At 36.8% G+C, this 19,783-nt stretch overlaps 1 pseudogene; it reads left to right on the forward strand.

Moving 5' to 3' along the window:
* The first annotated feature begins 14,245 nt into the window (after nucleotides 1–14,245).
* On the forward strand, nucleotides 14,246–15,006 carry LOC102951004 (annotated as a pseudogene).
* Nucleotides 15,007–19,783: the final 4,777 nt, after the last annotated feature.

The raw sequence follows: 19,783 nt of genomic DNA on the forward strand, positions 1-19,783 counted from the left end.
GGGCAGCTCTACGGTGCTTACCATGTCTCTGGCCTCAGGAAGGCCATATTACCTCTACCAAGTGCATTCCAAACAGGAGAACTGCTTTTACCCATGCAACCCAGAGGATCCTCAGACCATGCTGTTCACTTCTAGGGTTCCACCCTGCTTCCTTGCCAGAGCTCTGCCAGGCACTGAACTCTGAAACTTCAGACTCTGTCCTTCACTGTTTATAAAACCTTGTGGTATTTAAACCCTCTCCTGTTCCCCCATCAATGGTTTTGGGGAACAGTTTTTTGTGCAATCATCTGTGTGTGTTTTCACTTCTCTCTTTCTCTCTAGCTACTTTCAGGGGGAGTGCTTTTCTTGTGTGAACCCAATGTACTGCTCAATCTTCCCCTGTCTCTTTCTCCTTTCCGTGAAAGGGGCTCCTAGCCCTCCACAGCACCACGGCTCTTCTCTCCCCCAATTCACCTCTCCTCACTGTGTACCACCTGCATTCTCTCCCTCACGTTATGCAGATTGTTCTGTTAATCCTCAGATTGATTTGCTAGGTGTTCAAAATGATTTGATGTTGATCTAGCTGTGTTCAAGGGATGAGACAAGCCCAGGGTCCCCTTACTACACCATCTTAACTTCTTCTAAGATTTTTTTATTGCTATATTTTGCAAGTTTAATTACCATAGTCTTAGTGTTGGCCTGTTTTTGTTGATTTTGATGGGAGCTGCTTGTGCCTCCTGGATCTGCATGTCTTTCCTTCCCCGGATTAGAAAAGTTTCTGCTATTAGTTCCTGAAATAAATATTTTGCCCCCTTGTCTCTCTCTTCTTCTGGGGCTCCTATAATATCAATGTTATTACATTTGATTGAGTCACTAACTTCCATAAGTATATTCTCATGTTGCATAATTCTTCTATCTTTTGTTCAGCTTTATTACTTTCCATTATTTTGCCTTCATTAAGTTGTTCCTCTGCTTCTTCCAGTATGCTATTCATTGCATCAAATCTGTTTCCTATCTCATTTATTGCATTCTTCATCTCTGATTAATTCTTTAGTCTTTTATCTCTGTGATAAGTCTCCCTGATGTCTTCTATTCTTTTCTCTAGCCCAGTGAGTATCCTTAGGGCTATTGCTTTGAATTCTCCATCAGGCATGTTACTTGTATCAGTTTCACTTAGTAATCTGGATGTGGCTCTATCTTGTTCTTTATTTGGGATAAAATCCTCCATCTTGGCATTTAATCTATGTCTTTGCCTTCTTTTGTGTATTAGAAAAGCCAGCTATGTCTTCTGCTCCTGAAAATAATAGCCTTATGAAGAAGAGGTCATGTGCCAGGGCCTGGCACTTCAGGAAGTGTCTCCAGTGTGTGCTGCATGTGGTCTGCTAATGTGTTTTGGCTTCTCTATCCTTCAGGCCAGTCATTTGTAGAGGCTCTCCTTGACTTCTGTGGGCAGTGTTTGGCTCCTGGCCCGAATATGGCAAGTTTTAACTAGGCATGCTCTGGTATGCTTGTGAAATAAGACTTACCACTACCTACACTGGAACTTTGCCCTGCAGAACTCTGACCTGGTGACATGGTCTGGACAGGCCTTTGTGCTGGTCTTCTGGGGAAGGGGCCTGCCATGCTGCGACTGAAGTAAGCTTAAGAAAGACTTTCCCACCAGAATTCAGAGCATGGGGCTTGGCATATGCAGGTTAGGTGGGCAATTTTGGTGCTGTGTTGCTTCCCACAAGCGTCTCTGGGTTTATGCTGAAGGGTGGGGGAGTGAAATGGCTGCAGCCACCTCCTTTCTTCCTGAAAAGGTGTCTCCATGAACTCTGCCTTTCAGGGATGCACTCTAATAAGTGCAAATAATCTGCCCACTGTGTGCCCCAGGCATTCTTTAGATCATTATTTCCACACTGTCTACCCTTGGGTCATTTGCCTTTTCACCAGGAGCAGGGCAATGCTCACTGGTCTCTAACCCCACCAAACCTGCTAACCTTTAAAAGTCCAGGGTTTGGGGGCACCTAAGTGGCTCAGTTTCAGGTCATGATCTCGCAGTTCATGGGTTCAAGCCCCCCTGTTGGGTTCTGTGCTGACAGCTCAGAGCTTAGAGCCTGCTTTGGATTCTGTGTCTCCCTCTATCTCTGCTTGTGCTATGCCTCTCTCTCTCTCTCTCTCTCTCTCTCTCTCAAAAAATAAATGAACATTAAAAAAAAATCCCAGGGTTTGGAGGCACCTGAGTAGCTCAGTTAGTTAAGTGTCCAACTCTGGATTTCAGCTCAGGTCATGATCTCACAGTTCATGAATTTGAGCCCTGCATTGGACTCTGAACTGACAGTATGGAGCTTGCTTGGGATTCTCTCTCTTTCTCCTCCTCTCTCTCTGCTCCTCCTCTTCTTGTGCCCCCCCCCAACAAAATAAATAAACAAAATAAAATAAAAATAAAATTTCTTTGCTGTTGCACCTTTTCTCCCTTTAGCTGTGGAGTATGTTCTGTCAGTCTGCAGGTCTATTTCTGGGGTATTTAAGATGATGTGATTGTTATCTAGTTGTGTTCATGGGAGAAGATGAGCCTAGGGTCTTCACACTCCAATGCCATCTTGAAAATCCTGTTAAGAGGAGATCCAACATGGCTGAGAAGTAGGGGGACCCAAAGTTCCCTTGTCCTTCAAACACAGCAGTTTTGAGGACAGAGGACTCTGAATTACAAGTCTGGTCTGCAGAGTGGCAGAGACATCTCCAGGGGCCCAAAGGGACAAACTGGCAGGCCACAGGTATGTGACTGCGAACCGGGAGAGATAAAAATGGGCAGCGTAGGCACAGAGGGAGGGATCCCCTTCTTCAGAGAGACAAAGAGAAGAGAAAGAGAGGTTGTGGAAGTGTAGGACTGTATTTGGAAAAGAGAAAAACCACAGACCAGGGATCAGAAAAAAATTGGCGAAAGATCTAATCTCTAACTGCCAGGCTTTCTCTGGACTGGTGCTGGCTGCCCTGTTTGCACATCTGGGGAGCAGGGAAGCCAGCCCTTGGCTCAGTAACTAGTTCAGAGGCGAAGTCTGCAGTGGGAGAAAGCAATCCTCTCCTTCTATTGCTGTGGGAAGAAGGTATATAGTTGTTTAAAGGACAAAGGACCCTGCCTGCACCCACCAGCCAGAGGCCATTTATCAGTGGGGCAGAGTGCATTTCCCTGCAATGGGGGTGGACAGAGCAGGGCCCTTTAAAACACCGGGGTTTGAATCCCAGTTGAGCGCCAGGGAAGTGCAGGAGTTGGTGGAATGGGATAAACTGCCTTGTTCGCGCCTGTGAGGCACTGTGAGGAGACTCTTCATCGGTGGGGTGGAATGGCACTTCCCTGGAACCAGGGCATGCAGAGTGGGACCTTTTAAGACATCTGGGTTTGATTCCCAGTTGAGCCCCAGGGAGGCACCGGAGACTGGAGTGCAAAAACAAAAACCAAAAACCAAAAAATGGCCTGCTTGTGCCCACACAGCACTGTGAGGACTGCTTGAACAGAGTGGTTTGGGATATCCGGACTGGGGAGGAGAGACTGGGGTGTCACCATTTTTTCCCCATCACCAACAAGGTGGGGCTTTGGACAGAGGGCCCACAATGGAGGAGGGAACCCACCTACATCAGACCATGGCGCTCCATGCCTAGTAACTGGGTATTTACTGGAGTAAGATTGTAATTGACCAAACAGACAGCCCCTCCTCCAGACCAGCATTGCCACTGGTTCCAAAACACCCAGCAGTTTTGCATTTTCTGACTTAATTCTTGGACAATTCTTGAACTATATATATATACACACATATATGTATATATATTTTATTCCTTTTCTCCTTTTTATTTCTTTCCTCCTCTAGTCTGGTTATTCTGGTTGTTGGTTTTATTAACAGACATATTTAATCTATTCTCTTTGTACCTGTTCTATATCTCCTTTATTTTCCTCTCTGTCTCTCTGGGTTAAGTAGTATAGTTTCTGGTCATTTTTTATTTTATTTTATTTTTCCCGACCCTGTCATTTCTCTCTTTGTATGGGATAAGGCCTCTTCCACCACCATCATCCCGCCTCCCTGCCTTTAAATTTTTTTTCCAGGGCTGTATCAAATGAACAAATAAAAGCACACCTGGTGGAAGGTCCAAAACATCACAAGTAGGGAGATAAAGCAACCAGAGTCAGAACAACAGACAGCATGTAACACACTCCTAAAAACACCTCTTGAAGGGCCAGGCCCTGGACAGTGAGTGTATGACCCCTCTTTAATATAGTAGCACTCACAGGTACAGGACATATAACAAGCTTTCAAAACACATTAGGGACAGAAAACTAGCTAAAATGGCAAAATGGAAGAATTCTCCTCAAAAGAAATTCCAGGAAGAAATGACAGCTAAAGAATTGATCAAAACAGATATAAACAGTATATCTGATCAAGAATTTAGAATAATAGTCATGAGATTAATCTCTGGGCTTGAAAAAATCATAGAAGACAGCAGAGAATCTATTGCTGCAGAGATCAAGTAACTAAAAAATAGTCATGACAAATTAAGAAATGCTGTAAATGAGGTGTAAAAAAAACTAGATGCAGTGACAGTGAAGATTGAAGAGGCAGAGGGGAGATGAAAGAGAAATAGAAGATAAAATTATGGGAAAAGATGAAGCTGAGAAAAAGAGAGATAAAAAATTCTAAACCATGATGGGAGAATTAGAGAACTAAGTTATTCAATAAAACATAATAGTATCTGTATCATAGGAGTTTCAGAAGAAGAAGAGAGAGAGAAAGGGGAGGAAGGTGTACTTGAACAAATAATAGCTGAGAACTTCTCCAGTCTGGGCAAGCAAACAGACATTGAAATCCAGGAGGTACAAAGCACTCCCTTCAGATGTAACAGGAATTGATCTTCTGCATGACATATCATAGTGAAACTGACAAAATACAAAGATAAAGAGAGAATTCTGAAGGCAGCTAGGGACAAATGGGCCTTAACCTACAAAGGTAGACACATAAGGGTAGTAGTAGACCTATCTACTGAAACTTGGCAGGCCAGAAGGGAGTGGCAGGAAATACTCAATGTGCTGAATAGGAGGAATATGCATCCAAGAATCCTTTATCCAGCAGGGCTGTCATTCAGAATAGAAGGAGAGATCAAAGTTTTCCCAAACAAAAACCAAAGGAGTTCATCACCACTAAACTAGCCCTACAAGAGATCCTAAGGGGAACTCTGTGAGTGGAATGCTGCAAAGACTACAAAGGACCAGAGACATCAGCACAAGCATGAAACCTACAGATAACACAATGACACTAAATCCAAATCTTTCGATAGTAACGCTGAATGTAAATGGATTAATGCTCCAATCAAAACACATAGAGTACCAGAATAGATAAAAAAACAAGACCCATTTATTTGCTGTCTACAAGAGACCCATTTAAGACCTGAGGACACCTTCAGGACCCCTCACCTTGAAAGTGAGGGGATGGAGAACCATCTATCATGCTACTAGAAGTCAAAAGAAAATTGGAATAGCCATACTTATATCAGACAAACTAGATTTAACCTAAAGTCTGTAACAAGAGATGAAGAAGGGCATTATATCACAAGTAAGGGGTCTATCAATCAAGAAGAGATAACAATTATAAATATTTATGCACCCAATTTGGAGCAACCAAATACATAAAACAATTACAAACATAAGCAACCTTATTGTTAAGAATGCAGTAATTGCAGTGACTTCAATACTGCACTTACAACAATGGACGGATCATCTAGGCAGAAAATCAATAAAGAAACAGTGGCCCTGAATGAAACACTGGACCAGATAGACTTGACAGATATATTCAGTGCATATGGAACATTATCCAAGATAGATCACATACTGGGTCACAAAACATTCCTCAATAAATATAAAAGAATTGAGATCATACCACACACATTTTCAGATCACAATGTTAGGAAACTTGAAATCAACCACAGAAAAAGTCTGGAAAACCTTCAAATGCATGGAGGTTAAAGAATATCCTACTAAAGAATGAATGGGTCAACCAGGCAATTAAAGAAGAAATTTAAAAATATATGGAAACAAATGAAAATGAAAACACAACAATCCAAACCCTTTGGGCTGCAGCAAAGGCATTCCTAAGAGGAAAATGCATTGCAATCCAGGCCTATCTCAAGAAACAAGAAAAATCCAAAATATAAAATCTAACAGCACACCTAAAGGAACTAGAAGCAGAACAGCAAAGAAACCCCAAGGCCAGCAAAAGAAAAGATATAATAAAGATCAGAGAAGAAATAAACTATATAGGATCCAAAAAATAAAAATAACAACAACAGTAGAACAGATCAATGAAACTAAGAGCTGGTTTTTTGAAAAAGTAAAATTGATAAATCCCTAGCCAGACTCTCAAAAATAAATTAGAGAGGACCCAAATAGACAAAATCACAAATGAGAATGGATTTACCATAACCAATCCCTCAGAAATACAAGCAATTATCACAGAATACTATGAAAAACTAAATACCAACAAACCTGAAAGAAATGGACAGATTCCTAGACACCCACACACTACCAAAACTCAAATGGGAAGAAATAGAAAATTTGAACAGACCCATAACTGCTGAAGAAATTGAATCAGTTATCAAAAATCTCCCAACAAATAAGAGTCCTGGGCCAGATGGCTTCCCAGGGGAATTAACATTTAAAGCAGAGTTAATACCTATCCTTCTCAAGCTGTTCCAAAAAACGAAACAGACAGAAAACTTCTGGACTCATTCTATGAAGCCAACATTACCTTGATTCCCAAACCAGACAGAGACCCCAAAAAAAGGACAATTATAGGCCAATATCCCTGATGAACAGAATGCAAAAATTCTCAATGAGATACTAGCAAATCAAATTCAACAGCATATAAAAAGAATTATTCACTATGATCAGGTGGGATTCATTCCTGGGCTGCAGGGCTGGTTCAATATTTGCCAATCAATCAGTGTGATACATCACATTAATAAAAGAAAGGATAAGAAGCATATGATCCTGTCATTAGATGCTGAAAAAATATTGGACAAAATACAGCATCCTTAATAAAAACCCTTGAGAAAGTTGGGATAGAAAGAACATATTAAACATCATAAAAGCCATTTATGAAAAGCCCACAGCTAATATCATCTTCAATGGGGAAAAACTGAGAGCTTTCCCCCTGAGATCAGGAATATGACACGGATGTCCACTCTCACCACTGTTGCTTAACATAGTGTTGGAAGTCCTAGCATCAGCAATCAGATAACAAAAGGAAGTCAAAGGCATCAAAATTGTCAAAGAAGAGTCAAACTTTCACTTTTGGCAGACGACATGATACTCTATATGGAAAACCCAAAAGAGTCCACCAAAAGTCTGCTAAACCCAATACATGAATTCTGCTCAATGTCACTCCTCATCAGGGAAATACAAATCAAAACCACACTGAGACACCACCTCATGCCAGTCAGAGTAGCCAAAATGAACAGATCAGGAGACTATAGATGCTGGTGAGGATGTGGAGAAATGGGAACTCTCTTGCACTGTTGGTGGGAATGCAAACTGGTGCAGCTTCTCTGGAAAACAGTGTGGAGGTTCCTCAAAAAATTAAAAATAGACCTACCCTATGACCCAGCAATAGCACTGCTAGGAATTTATCCAAAGTTACAAGAGGGCTGATTCACAGGGGCACATGCACCCCAATGCTTATAGAAACCCTTTCAACAATAGCCAAATTATGGAAAGAGCCAAAATGTTCATCAACTGATGAATGGATAACGAAGATGTGGCTTATATATACAATGGGATACTACTAGGCAATGAGAAAGAGTGAAATCCTGTCATTTGCAGCAATGTGGATGGCACTGGAGGGTATTATACTAAGTGACATAAGTCAGTCAGAGAAAGACAGATATCATATGTTTTCAGTCATATGTGGACCATGAGAAACTTAACAGCCTTCTGTTAAGACTGGGGGAAGGGAAGGAGGAAAAGTTACAAACAGAAATGAGGGAGGCAAACCATAAGAGACTCTTAAATACAGAGAACAAACTGAGGGTGAATGAGGTGGGGGAGAGCAGAAAATGGGTGATGGGTATTGAGGAGGGAACTTGTTGGGATGAGCACTGGGTATTGTATGTAAGTGATGAATCACATGTATCTACTCCCAAAACCAAGAGCACACTGTATACCCTGTATGTTAGCCAATTTGAACAATAAATTATATTTTAAAAAATAAGTAAAATAAGAAAGTTAAAAAAAGAAAATCCTGTTAACTTTTTGTTATTGATTTTAATTGTAATCAGAAAACATACTTTATATGACATAAGTGATTTTAGTTACTTAATTACATTTTGAAATGAATTAAATACATAATTTTTCAACTTATTTAATCTTTTTGTTTAATTGATTTAATTAAATAACCCATTGGTTGTGGTTTATTTTATGGTCCATCACATAGTACATAATTTTTTCCCCTAGTTATAGTCTTTGCTCTGAAACCTACTTTGTCTAATATTAATATTTACACTTCAGCTCTCTATTGATTTCTGTTAACATGATATGTATTTTGCATCCCTTTACTTTTAGCTTATTCCTTTCTTTTTTGGGGGAGGTGTCCAGTTTATTTCACCCCATGCCTCATGTGATATTCCCTAAGTTTTTATTCAAATTCCAGTTAGTTGAGATACAGTGTAATATTAGTTTCAGATGTACAATATAGTGATTCAAGGCTTTCTTACAACACCTGGTGCTTATCACAATAAGATATCCAGATTGCCAACAGACAAATGAAAAGATGCTCAACATCACTGATCATCAGAAAAATACAAATCAAAACTACAATGAGATATCACTTCACAGCTGTCAGCATGGATAACATCAACCACACAGGAAATAGATTTTAGTGGGGATGTGGAGAAAGGGACTCCTTTTGGACTGTTTGTGGGAATGGAAACTGGTGCAGCCACTGTGGGAAAAAGTATGGAGGTTCCTCAAAAATTTAAAAAGTAGAACGACTCTATGATGCAGCAATTGCACTAGTAGGTATTTACCCAAAGAATATTTATTTCTTTGTTTAAAAAAATGTGTTTCTTGTAAGCACCCAACAGTAGAGTTTGATTCTTTCTTTTCTTTTCCTTTTCTTTTTTCTTTTATTTCTTTTCTTCTTTCCTTTCTCTTTCTCTCTTTCCTTCTCTATTTCTTTCTTTTTATTAATCTGACAATCTGACCACTTTAACTGTGGTGTTGAAACCACTTATATTTTTAATGTCAATATTTATATGGCTCATTTTGCTTTTTGTTGCTGACCTATTTTATTTTCCTCTTTTCTGATTTCCTTTTGATTAGATATTTTTATTGCTACATTTTATCTCATTTTATAAGCTCATTACCCAAGATGTAATGATATACATCTTAAACTCATTGCAATCTAACTTAAACGAATATACCACTTTACATATAGCATCAGAACACTACAATAGTGCACCCCACTTCTCTCCTTTCAATTCATATGGTTTTGTTCACTATATATTTTACTTATACATGTATTATAATAATGTGATATTGTTATGTTTAAGCACTCAATTATCTTTAAAGAAAAATAATAGGAAAATAATTTGCTCATGAAGTTCTTTAAGGAACTACAAAATAAACAAAGCCCAAAGTTAGCAGAAGGCAAAAAATAAATAAATAAATAATGAAGATGAGAGGAAATAAATGAAATAGAGACAAGAAAAAAAAATAGAGAAGATCTTTCCTATTGGAATAACATCTGTTTGTTTTTTTAAAGATAATCAGAATTGACATTTAGCAGATTAAAGGAAAAATGGATTCAAATAAATGAAATCAGAAATGAAAAATAAGACATTGCAACTGATATCACAGAACTACAAAGGATAATGAGTCTGCTATGAACAACTGTAGGTCAATAATATTGAATAACCTAGGTTAAATGGATAAATTCCTAGAAATATATAATATACCCCAAATTAACCATGAAGAAATTTAAAATCTGAATGGGCCAATAACAAGTAAGAATATTAAGGTGGTAACAAAATCCCCAACAAAAAAGCCTGTTCCAGATGTCTTCACTAGTGAATTCTACCAAACGTTTAAAGAAGAATTAACACCAAGTCCTTTCAATGTCTCCCAAAAAAATTAAAAAGGAGGGAACACTTTCAATCTCATTTTACAAAGTATCATTACCCCGACACCAAGGCCAGACAAGGACTGAAAGGAAAGAAAAGTATAGGCCAATATCCCTAATAAACACATGAAAAAATCCTCAACAAAATACTAGCAAACCAAATCAACAGCACATTAAAAGAATAACCTATAATGAGGTGGAATTTATCCCTGAAATGCATGGATGGTTCAACGTACACAATTCAATAAATATGATATATCACATTAACAGAGGGAAGAATAGATATTATGTAATAACCTTAATAGATGGAGAAATAAACACTTGACAGCATTCAACATCCTTTTCCAAAATTTTATTTAAATTTTAGTTAACATACAGTGCAATATTGGTCTTAGTAGAATTCAGTGATTTCATCAATTACATAGAACACCTGGTGCTCATCATAACAAAGGTCCTCTTTAATATCCATCACCCATCTAGCCCATTCCCCACCTAACTCAACAAATTAAGTATAAAAGATATGTACCTCAACATAATAAAGACCATATATGATAAATCCATAGCAAACAATGTACTTAACAATTAAAGACTAAAAGCTTTTCCTCTAAAATAAGGAACAAGGATACCACATTTGCCACTTCTATTAAACATAGTATTGGAAGTCCTAGCCAGAAAACCAGGCAAGAAAAAGAAAAAAGAAAAAAAAACACTTAAATCAAAAAGGAAGAAGTAAAATCGCCTCTATGTGCAGATGATGGTGTTATATATAAAAAAATCCTAAAGACTCCACCAGAAAACTATAAAACTAATAAATAAATTCCATAAACTTGCAGGATACAAAATCAACATACAAAAATCAGTTGTTTCTATACATCAATAGCTATCTGAAATAAACTATCTGAAAGATAAATTAAGAATGCAATACTATTTACAATAGAATCAAAAACAACAAAATGCCTTGGTAAAAACTTAACCAAGGAGGTGAGAGATTTGTACATGGAAAATTTAAGGTACTAATGAAAGAAATTGAAGAAGACATTAATAAAGGAAAAGATATTCCATGTGCATAATTAGGAGAATTAATATTGTTAAAATATCATACTATCCAAAGTGATATACATATTCAATATAATACACATCAAATTCCACTGGCATTTTTCACAGAACTAGAAAAAAAATTCCTAAGATTTATATGGAACCCCAAAGTCCCAAACATCCAAATCAATCTTGAGCAAGAAGAATGAGGGTAGAGGTATCATACTTCATGACCTCAAATTATATTACAAATCTATAGTAATCAAAACAGTACGGTATTGACATAAAAACAGACATATAGACTAATGGAATAGAATACAAAGCCCAGAAATAAACCCACACATATATGATTAACTAATATTTGAAAAGGGCACCAAAACACAATAGAGAAGAAAAGTCGCTTCAATAAATGTTACTGGAAAAAGTGGATATTCACATGCAAAAGAATGAAACTGAACCCCTATCTTATACCACTCACAGAAATTAACCCTAAATGAATTAAAGATTTAAATAAAAGATCTGAAACTGTAACTCTCCTGGAAGAAAGCATAGGAAAAAATCTCCTTGGTATAATTGTTGGCAATAATTTTTTGGGTATGACATCAAAATTACAGGAAACTAAAGCAAAAATGAAACAAGCCAACAATGACAAAACAAAAACAATGACAAAAAAGCGGGACTACATAAAACTAAAAGGCTTCTACATTGCAAAGGGAAAAAAATCAACAAAAGAAAAATGTAACCTATGAACTGGAAAATTATATTTGCAAACCATATATCTGATAAGGAGTTAATATTTAAAATATATACAAAACTCCTATGACTCAATAGCTAAATAAATAAACAAATAAATAAAATTCTGCCTAAAAAATGAGCAAAGGACCTGACTGGCATTTTCCAAAGAATACATAACAAAGCTAACAAGACATGAACTGATGTTCAAAATTATTAATCATCAGGGAAATCTAAATCAAAATCACAATGAGATATTACTTCACAGTTGTTAGGATGTCTACTATCAAAAAGATAAGAAATAATAAACACTAGTGCGAATGTAGAGAAAAGGAAACTTGTGTACACTTTTGGTGGCAATGTGAACTATCTAGCCACAATAGAAAACAGTATGGAGGTTCCTAAAAAAAAAAACAACATAGGGGCGCCTGGGTGGCTCAGTTGGTTGAGCTTCCGACTTCCACTCAGGTCATGATCTCACAGTCTGTGAGTTCTAGCCTCACGTGGGGCTCTGTGCTGACAGCTCTGAGCCTGGATCCTGCTTCAGATTCTGTGTCTCCCTCTCTCTCTGCCCCCACCCCCCCCCCGCTCATGTTCTATCTCTCTCTCTCTCTGTCAAAAATAAATAAACATTAAAAAAAATAAAAAAAATACAACTACCATATGATCCAGCAATTCCAGTTCTGGGTGTATATCTGAAGGAGACAAAATCATTACCCCAAAGAGATATCTGTACTCCTATGTTCATATCCAAGGTATGGAAACAACCTAAGTGTACACTGATGGATGAATGTGTAAAGATAATGTAGTATATGTATATATACAATGGAATAGTATTCAACCTTAAGAAAAGAAAATCCTGCCATTTGCAACATCATGGATGAAACTGGAGGGCACTATGCTAAGTAATGAAGCCAGACAAAGACAATTAATGTATAGTATCATATAGATGTGAAATCTAAAAAAAAAAAAAAAATTTTTTTTTGAACTAATAAAATGGTGGTTGCCAAGATGATGGAGGAAATGGGGAAATGTTAGTAAAATGATACAAATATTGTTATAGGATAAATAAGTTCTGAGGGTTTAATGTAAAGCATGTGGACTATAGTTGATACTGTATTGTATACTTAAAATTTGCTAAGAGAGTAGATCTTAAGAGTTCTCATACACACACACACACACAACTCTGTGAAGTGATAGATGAGTTATTAATGTGATTGTGATAATCATTTCACAAAGTATACATATATCAAATCATCACATTTTACCCTTTAAATGTATACAATTTTGTCAATTACAACCCACTATAGCGGAGGGAAAATATATGAAGAAAAATTATATTTATCTTATAGTTTCTTAATGGTTGCCCTACAGCTTAAAATGTATTCTAAGTCTACTTTTAAATATCACTATATGACTTCACATGTATCATAGGTACCTTATAAGAGTATTCCCTAGTTCTCCCTATGTCCCTGTGACATTCCTGTCATTCATTTTACCCTCCTATATCCTATAATCACCCAACACATTGTGATAGCTATTGCTTTTAAAAACATGTTTTAGATCAATTAAAAGGAAAAAACATTAAAGTTTTAATTTTAATTTCACACCTTCCTTCTTTGAAGTATTGACATACCTTGAAGTTCACTGATTCTTTTTATTCTTTTCTTGTCTATAATGAGTACACTAATGAGCACATTAAAGGCATCCCTTATTTCCATTACTGTATGTTTTATTTCTACCATTTTTTATTGTGCTAAACTACACAGCATAAAATTTACCATTTCAATCATTTAAAATATGAAACTCAATGGCATTATGTACATTCACATTGGTGTGCAACTGCCACAACATCCAATCTTCAGAACTTTGTCATCATCCCAAATTGAAATTTTGTACATATTAAAAAATGACTCTCCATTCCTCTCTTTCTCCACCTTCTGGTAACCAATATTCTACTTTCTGTCTCTATAAATTTGACTATTGTAGGTACCTTATATAAGTGAAATCATACAATTTTTATTATTTTGTCTCTGGCTTATCTCACTAAGTGCGTTTTTAAGATTCATCTATGTTACGGAGGGAAGTGTAGCCCCTCTAAATTCATATGTTGAAATCCTAGCTCTCAGTATTTCAGAATGCCACTGTATTTAGAAACATGGCCTTAAAAGAGGTAATTAAGGAAAATGAGGTTATATGGATGGGCCCTTAGTTCAGGCTGCTATAATAAATTATAGATTAGATGGCTTAAAAAAAACATTTATTCTTCATAGTTCTTTAAGTCTGAGAAAAGAGTGCCAGAAATCTGACATTGTCTCCTTCACATGACTTTTACAGACATTTCTTTCCTGGATACAATGGCAACTCTTAAGGAAAAACTGGTTACACCAGTTGTAGAAGAGGCAACCGTCTCAAACAATAAGATCACTGTAGTGGATGTTGGTACAGTGTGTGCCATCAGTATTTTGGGAAAGCCTCAGGATGATGAGCTTGCCCTGTGGGCATTTTGGAAGATAAACTCAAAGGAGAAATGATGGATCTGCAACATGGGACATTATTTCTTCAGACACCTGAAGTTGTGACATGACAGATAAGGATTACCTGTGACTGCCAGTTCTAAGATTGTGGTGATAACTACAGGAGTCTGCCAGCAGCAGAGAAAGAGCCATCTCAATCCGGTGCAGAGGAATGTTAATGTCTTCAAATTCATTATTCCTCAGATAGTCACATACAGCCCTTATTGATTCATAATTATGGTTTCCAACCCAGCAGATACTCCCACATATGTCACCTAGAGGAAGTGGGTGTAATCTGGATTTTGTTAGATTTAGATATTTTATGGCTGAAAAAACTTGGCATTCAACCCAGCAGCTGCCACGGATGGATTTGGGAAGAACATGGTGTCCCAAGTGTGACTATGTGGAGTGGAGTGAATGTGGCAGACGTTTCTCTCCAGGAACTGAATCCAAAAATGGGAACAGAAAATGACAGTGAAAATTGGGAGGAACTGCATAAGATGGTGGTTGAAAGTTCCTATGAAACTAAAAGATATACCAAACTAAAAGGTTATACTAACTGGACTACTGGATTAAGTGTGGTTAATTTAGTGACCATTTAATAAACAATTAGAATTAGCAATTTAAATATCTGCTTCAATACACAGGGTAACAAAAGATAGAAGCACTAATCTACAAACCTTCAGCATTGTTTTGCAATTTAACATGAGGGACTTAAAGTTGAGTCTTGATTAGTTAAATCACTGTTTTATTGGTAGTACTGGGAAGATAGAATACAATGTCTTAATTCAGACTGCTATAACAAAACACCACACATATGGTGCCTTAAATAACAAATATCTATTTCTCAGTTTTGGAGGCTGGAAATCTGAGATCAGATTGGTAGCATGGTGGGGGTTCTTGGTAAAGGTCCTTTTCCTGGTTTACAGATAGCTTCTTTGCATGCTATATCTTGACATGGAGCAAAGTGCGAGGGCTCTGGTCTCTTTCCCTTATAAGGACATTAAGCCAACATGGGGGCTGCATCCTCATGACTCAACTAAACCTAATTACCTCCTAAATGCTCCATATCTCAAATACTACCACACTGGGGAATTAAGCCTTCAAAGTATGGATTCAGGGGTGGGGTGAGGGTGGGTAGGGACACAAACATTCAGTCCATATCATAGGGGATGAAAAATAAGTTTACATACAACTCATCTATACTTTACAATTTTATTTTTTAAATGCCATATCTGGAAGGCCCTAACAGGGCTAAAATTAAGGTGTAAAAACATTCTAAAACCAGAAACTATGTGTATTAATTTGACTAATAACAAGAATTCCCAAGATATTGATGGGATGGACAAAATTCTCTTTATATTTCACCTAGTTGGGCTTGACTATGCAAATATTTTGTTGCCTAGTGGGTTGAATAGATATATTTCTCTGTATTTATCCAATCCAACTCTATATGATTGGGAATGGCCCAAAGAATAAGGCCTGGTAATCTCATCTTGTTACCATTACCATCACTGACTTCAAGGAGAAAGGTTTATTTTTCAATTAATGGTAAGTGAGTACAATGTGAGATTGTTGCTTAGTGGAAAGTAGCCAACCTTTGGGTGTTACAAGGGAGGAAAATCTAAGATCACTCTGGTGCCTTTTGAAAAGTTCAGAACAAGTGAATGATATGCTCTTTTAGCTTAGATTTAGATGTCCCTTGGGACAAAGACTACCAAAATTCTTCTTCTAAAAAACGAGGGAGCTGGGGCGCCTGGGTGGCTCAGTCAGTTGAGCTTCCGACTTTGGCTCAGGTCATGATCTCACGGTTCTTGGGTTCGAGTGCGTTGGGCTCTGTGCTGACAGCTCAGAGCCTGGAGCCTGCTTTGGATTCTAGATCTCCCTCTCTCTCTCTCTCTGCCCTCTCCTGCTCATGCTGTCTCTCAAAAATAAATAAACATTAAAATTTTTTTTTAATAAAAAAAAATGAGGGAGCTGTACAATGGCTAATTTAATAAACATACTTCCAGGATGGTTTTATGTACTCCTAATCAACAAATAGACCAGAGCTCAGACAATGACTGTGTGGAATAATACTAATGTGTCTGTCTCTTATGGTTTTCATTTCACAGAATACTATTCTATGAAACAGAATTGGCCTACAGATTTAGACTTAAGTGATGATAGATTGACTAGGGTTCTTAATTATTTAATAGATGTATACCAAAAAGTACAGATAGCTATAGATCAGGGAGGCAAACAAAAGGGAAAAATATAAGACAAATTGTGCTGCATTATAGGATGGTTTAAATGATACAAACCCTCCCTGATTATTACAACTCTTTGAAATATGTATATGTGTTTTGATTATCTATTTGATTATATGCTATTGAAAGACACATCTACATGATTGCTATCAAACTAAGAATGAATTTTGTTGTTGTTGTTTTTACTCTTGTTATAAAAGGCTTTGACCCAAAATCAGGATGGTGGACCTTGCTGTGAGGGTTAAGTCCTGCAGACCCAGAATAGTCCTGAGCTAAGGTATCTGCACATCATTACCTGTTGTTTAAGGAATGAAATATATTAACAATGTTTCTTTGTAACCAGCAGTCCAAAATGTTTGGAGGCAGGTTTTAACAACTTATCAACAGTGTTTATTAATAACAGTGTGATTGATGATTTATACCTGTTTTCACTGAGACCTTCAGAGTCCTCTGCTTTTGGGGCTGATTACATAGCAAGAATATGCTTACATATCTGGCAGGGGAAAGAAACCTCAGCAGTAAATCCATTTTGAGCTTCTGAGTGATTCTGTGCACATGGCTCTTTTCTGGCAGTGAAATTGTGTTCATACAATGGAGGAAAATGGGAGCTGATGCCTGGCCATTATCCAAACCTTGTGGTATGAAGCAGCCTTTGGCTGTGATGCAAATCCTTACTTTTAATGACATGCTATATTGCGCCCCTTTCCCTTAATAAATTGCACACTTGTCAGCATTGTCATTTTGGGTCCTATGAGTCTTCTTCAGCACTTTAATCCTGTTTAACTGTCATTGTTAGTGCACCACATTTTCTGGCAATGTGGCAGTATTGTCATTTTAGACTTTGTATTCATTTTTCAATGTGTAACTTTTTTCTTTCTCTTGTCTGGTCACAAGTCATGTATAATCTTTTTTTTTTTTTTTAATGTTGTTTATTTAGTGTTTTGCCTTATTTTCTATGCTAACGACTTTCTCACTGTTCTTGCTGGTTTCTGATCTATTTCTCTTGGATTTACTGCACTCTGGCCATCAACAATCTTCTCTGGATTCCAGAGTAGTGTAGTAAGTGTCTTATTCTTTATCTCAATAGGGACATAATTACATTCTACCTGTGCTATTGCATTACTATCTTCTATCAGAGGCATATGCCTGTTTTGAGAACGTGTTTATCAACAAAACTGTTTTCCACATATACTCTAATCAGCATAGTTTTCTCCCAGAAGTGTTGCTTTTATAAGAATTCCTATTAGATTTTCATTCACACTTATGTTGGACAATATGCATTATATGTGTGCAGTAACATATGCCCATGTGTTCTTGCTTCACTAGTAGCTCTTGCTTCTCTATGATCCTTCCATTGTTTAGTTATTATCTGGGTGTAACCTGCTCCTTCATCTTTATATATCTATGTCATCTACCTATGGCTTTAGCATATATTTCTAAACTTAGCTTTCTAATAACACACCCATTCCTTTTAAATCTTCTGACTAGTACCATTCAATTTATCAATGCTTTTGAAAGACCCTATACAAGCTAAAAGCTTTTAATACTCCACCTTTCTAAGTTTTACTTATTTCTCCTATTATCAGATTTCTTAGTTATGATGGCTGGTCATTGTTCATATCTCCTATTGTTATCTGGGTTAATGCAATGATCTGGGTTGATAAGCTCATGAAACACAAACTTTCTTTCAGTCTTTTCATTACTCAAAGTCCAAGCTTTAGCAATTAAATGGTTTAGAAGAATTGGGCACTACTCTGATGATGATGTATGAAAATAAAATTCTGAAATTAAATCCTTGGGGTCAAAGGGCAATGATTCATTCATATTCCAATAAACACTAAAAACAAAAATTTTGGACTATATACTGGATCAGTGTGAAGTTTTTAAATTCTTGGTGTTATAATTTTTATCTATCTGTATTTATAGTTTCCAACATTAAAATCAGAAATATATAAAAAGGATTCTGATATTAGTTTGTGTACAATATAAACTAAATAAGATAAAATAATATTTTATCAAGTAGCATAGTGCTCACCTACACAATTTTGAGGGATACAACCTAAACCAGGTGATCAAGCTTAGCATTATCAGTGATTATTCATGTTGATAGCATATACTATTAATATGGTAAGAATATCATTTTATCTCTGTGATCTTCCTACAAAATAAAATGAATACACAAAACAAATCTGTAGTGCCAGTGCAATCATTAAAAAAAAAAAAGATATAAGAAATCCAAATCGAGAGGTATTCTATAAAATACTTGACAAGTCCTTCTCAAAACTGTCAAGGTAACTGACACATGGAAGGTCTACAAAATTGTCACAGACTAGTGGAAGATAAGGAGACATGACTATTAAATGTAATGTGGTATCCTGAATGGCATCTTGAAATATAAAAAAAATATTAGGAAAAAACAGTGCAATCTGAAAAATGATGTTTAGTTAATAATGTATCAGTGTCATTATTTAGTTAAGACAAATATACCAGAGTAATAAAAGATGTTAATAAGAGGAACTGGGTGAGTATATAGGACCTAGTATTGGTAATTATTTAAATCTAACACTATTCTAAACTGAAGTTAATTTTTTTAATGTATTCAAGATTTGATAATTTCCTTTTCATACAGTTTTCTGAAAAAATCAGACATGTGGAAAGAGATGTTTTTTTCCTTCATTTCCCTTTGAACATTGTGCAATAAGCTCAAGTTGCATCAAGGTGTCAGAGACTGAGGAAAAGCACAGAGACTGAGGAAGAGCAAACATTTTCTTAGCTGCTGGAACTTCCTTGTCACAAGGAGTGCTGATTCAGTGGCTGGTGTAGTAGCCCTGGTACTATGATGATACAGCCTTCATCCAATGGCTTTCTTTGGTAGTGATGCCGCTGGGTGGTAACAACCCACTGTCAAAAAAATACCTGTTCTCAAGTTAGTCTGTTTTTCAATATCAGTGTGGTACTTATGACATGAGAGTAGCCTTTTTCATTCCAATTCCAAAACCTACTGTCCTAGCAGGATAGAAATAACACTGGTTTGCAATGCTGCAGTGTGAGCATACATTATGAGGTTGGAAAACGAGCCTACACGAGATGCCCAGGCTACATGCATACAAGAGAGAAGAGGAGATGATTT

This window comes from Panthera tigris, chromosome D4 (assembly GCF_018350195.1).
Source record: "Panthera tigris isolate Pti1 chromosome D4, P.tigris_Pti1_mat1.1, whole genome shotgun sequence".
NCBI classification, from domain to species: domain Eukaryota; kingdom Metazoa; phylum Chordata; class Mammalia; order Carnivora; family Felidae; genus Panthera; species Panthera tigris.